This window comes from Jatropha curcas, chromosome 2, assembly GCF_041381405.1.
Source record: "Jatropha curcas cultivar XTBG-Jc1 chromosome 2, XTBG_Jcur_1.0, whole genome shotgun sequence".
In the NCBI taxonomy this organism is placed as follows: Eukaryota; Viridiplantae; Streptophyta; class Magnoliopsida; order Malpighiales; family Euphorbiaceae; genus Jatropha; species Jatropha curcas.
In genome coordinates this window covers 18,868,725-18,872,473 of record NC_143152.1, presented here as the reverse complement: position 1 = coordinate 18,872,473, position 3,749 = coordinate 18,868,725, and the positions used below count along the sequence as shown (strand labels likewise).

Below are 3,749 nucleotides of genomic sequence, written 5' to 3'. Positions count from 1 at the left end.
GAACTCTTCGGGGGATGGGGAGAATCAGGTCTTTCGTAGTTCCTTCCGGGATGCGAACTTCGTGCTCGGCTGGTGCGGAATTCATCTCCGTCTTGATGTTAGTGCGGAATTCCTTTCCGTCTTGGTGCGGAATTTATTTCCGGCTTGCTGCTGGGGCAGAATTCAATTCTGACTTAATTTTGATTGTGGAATTCATTTCCGATTTGACTTCTTCTGTAACGCCCTATTTTTTTCTGTGTTGAAATAGTAGTTTATCTGTCTGTGAATAGTACTATCGGTCCGGGAGTCGGTATTATTTTGGTCTAGAAAAATTATTATATATAGGTAATAGGTTCTATCACATTTTTGGAGCATGCATGCATGGTTTTTATGGGTAGAAAGTAAGTAATGAATATTTTTGGAGAATTTTAGAGAATTAGTGCGTAGTGACTTAAGGTGTGATATTAATGAAGGAAATTAGAGGCAATAGTTGTGTGGATGAAATTTGAAATGGTGTTAGATTAATTAAGGAACTTCAAAGAATTATTTTTATGGAGTAAATTTGAGAATTTTGTTGTGTTACATAATATTTTGAAGGAATTTAATTTGGAGAATATTTGTAGCCATTAGATTAGATTTACATTCAATCCTAGCCATCCAATTTTTATGGAGTAAATCATTATCTCCTCCATTAATTGGGCAACACTATCCTTCTTCTTCTTTTCCTACGTCTTCTTCTTCTTCTTCTTCTTCTTCTTCTTCAATTTTTCCTTAGTAAACACATCAAAATCACCCATACAACTTGAGTTAATTAAGACATATTAGAGATTGAAGCTAGAGAAGTAATATTTGGTGACTAATTTCAAGGAATTTGGTGATTTTTCCTACTTGGTAAGTGATTTTAGGATAAGGTATTTATGTTGGGGTTTAGAGTTTTCTTTAGCATATACATGCTAAATCATGCTCCACTTCTTCTTTTGTTTGTGTTTTCTTTGTTTGATTTTGAGTGTCTTACATGTAGAGGGTGGAGAGCCTTCCACCAAGGATAAGGGCAAGACCAAAGCTTGAGCTTGTTAAAGCTTGGTTTGAAGGTTAGTGCAATTATACTTTCACTTGTTTAAGTTGTTTTTACATGGTTAGGCTTTTGAATGAATTTTGGGAATTTTGTATGTATTGGTTAACTTGCTGAATTCATGTTAGATATGTTCTGCCGTGAGATTAGAACTCATTTTCGACCCCTTTATACTCCCCATCTGTTTCTGACTTCTTCATGAAAGTTGCAGCTCTATTTCTTAGCTTTCCAAAACATATTTTTATGTCTAATTCCAGTACTTGTAGCTCAACTTATGATTTAAATACCAAAACTGGTTCTGTTATGGTGTCTTACCAGTATATCCGAAATTATTGTCCATTTTGACCACATAAATGGCCAAATAACGTCTTATGTTCTTCATAAAAGTTTTAGCTTTACTTCTTGTCTTTCCAACCCATCTTCTTGTGTCCAATTTGACGATACATAGCTCAACTTATGGCTAAAACACCCAAACTGACTCTGTTGTGACAGGCTCCAGGTATTACTCAATTGAGTGCCCATTTTGACCACTATAATGACATTAGTAGGTTCTGAGTTATTCATAAAAGTTGTTTCCCTGTGTCTTGAGAATTCTCTCGTTCTGGATTGGTTTCATTTGAGTGTTTGGTGAAGTAGGAATTCAAGAAACATTGGACTTGGTTCTGCTGACTCAGGTCTGATCTGTTGGTCTATGTTCTGAGCTTTTGTTTGCTATCTTACTCTTTGATCTGGGCTGTGGTCCCTTCTGAACATTTGTAGCATTTTGGCTTAGCTTTCTAATGAATCTAATTTCATTCAATTTGGAGACCCATAACTCAAATTATGTGTTAAAAACCCAGCAAAGGTCAAGTTTATAACAATGCTGAAAAGTTCTTGATTTATGTACTTTTATATTATATTAAGTATATATACATTTATAGTGTTTTGAGTAAAATATTTGAACTGATGAGTACTAAATGAAGAGGTTTTGATTAAGAATTATTGCTTTTGTGAAAGAATGCTTTTGATTTAGGCTCTACTATGCATGATTGAGACGTAGTATGATGAGATGGATTTTCTTATTGTGAAGCTATGATCATATGCTAGGGTTATCAACCCTTATAAATAGGCGGACGCGCTTATTTGTGTGATGGGGTGGTGCTTTCATAGGCCACGGTGGTGCTTTCATAGGCCACGATTGTGTGATGGGGGTGGTGCTTTCATAGGCCACGGTGGTGCTTTCATAGGCCACGAGTATGTGATGGGGGTGGCGCTAACATAGGCCACGATCAAATCTGCTTATGTTCATTCTGTATGAGTATGAGCCTTAACGAAAAATGAAATTTTATTGTTGCTATAAAAGAATGAAGACATATTTGTATTTATAATCTTCTCATTGCTTTCAAAGTATTTGAATTAAATGAATGCGATTTCGGTATTTATATAGTTGAGTAATTTAAGTTTTGCCTTGGCTATTGTTAATTAAATTGTTGGTTATTGAGCACCACTGAGTCTTCCACTCAGCGCGTTGATTTTTATCACGCGCAGGTTAGGAGCGGAGGGTGTTCTTCAAGACCAGAGGACGAGCATCAGAGTAGATATCACATCTTGGGTAGGATATTTTGTAAATGGTGATTTTTGGCATGTATATAAATATTGTGTTGTGAACGTTGGATATAATAAGTTTGTCATGTATTAAGAGTTATGATTATTTAAAGAAATAACACCTTATTATATTTTTGGTGTATGATGATTAGAGATTCCTTGAAAAGAATGTGTTTCGAATATTATGCGTATATTGATGGATATTTAGAAGTGCTTGTAGTATGTTGTTGAATTGGAGGTTTGGGGGTTTAAAAAAAAATTGGAAGTGTGTATATTTTCTTTGTGTGGCAAGTAAATTTTTAGGGGAAACTCTTGTGAAATTTTCGTAGGAATTTTCTTAAACATTATTTTTGTAAAAAAAAATAAAAATTAATAATACAAAAAAAACTGGTAATTACTTGCCTCCTTATGAAAATTTAACCACTTCTAATTTGTGATCTAGCTTTTATAGTGACATAAGATGGTGCTCCGGCACCGATTGTGGCATCCACCGTCTGGTTCTCTGAGATTGGTCTGTGGGTGTTACAATTTTTGGTATCAGAGCATAGGTTTAGACAATTCTAGGAGATATGATTTGGTATGAGAGTTTATCCACTTTGGAGTAATGATATAAGTGATTTAAGTTAAATACATGCCATATTAGTCTGTTGTGGGAATTTCTCTCTGATGCGACTCCGCTGGTCTTTGTAGGTGTTTAGTGATGTCTCAGAACTTGCCGGATGAGGAGGTGGATAGTTATGCCCCTCCAGAGGGTGCTATGGTAGAGGGTGATATGCCAGCTGGTGGTGTCGCTGGTGGCATTCTGGGTTCCGATGCAGTGCGTGCCTCGGTTGTAGGGCAGGCTACTATGGGTCCTGCGGGGCCTAATCAGGGTGATTTGGTACAACAGTTGGTAGCTGCATTGAGGCAAGCTGCGGGAGCTGTTCCCCAGACTCCAGTCGCACCAGCCCCTGTTCCAGTTCATACCCCGGTAGAGAGACTGAGGAAGTATCGTGTTGAGGATTTTATGGGTCGGAGAGATGATGATCCTTCTGCAGCAGAATTTTGGCTCCAAGCTACAGAGAGGGTTTTGGACCAGATGCAGTGTACTCCTGCAGATAGATTGATTTGTGCT

General features: G+C 37.1%; 1 long non-coding RNA gene across 1 annotated transcript; it reads left to right on the top strand.

Annotated features, from left to right (window-relative positions):
- Positions 1 to 297: 297 nt before the first annotated feature.
- Positions 298 to 2,777, top strand: LOC149498335 (uncharacterized). The gene is made up of 3 exons (XR_016319402.1): positions 298 to 870; positions 1,001 to 1,070; positions 2,579 to 2,777. It is a non-coding gene; the product is annotated as an uncharacterized LOC149498335 (long non-coding RNA).
- The last annotated feature ends 972 nt before the right edge of the window (positions 2,778 to 3,749 follow it).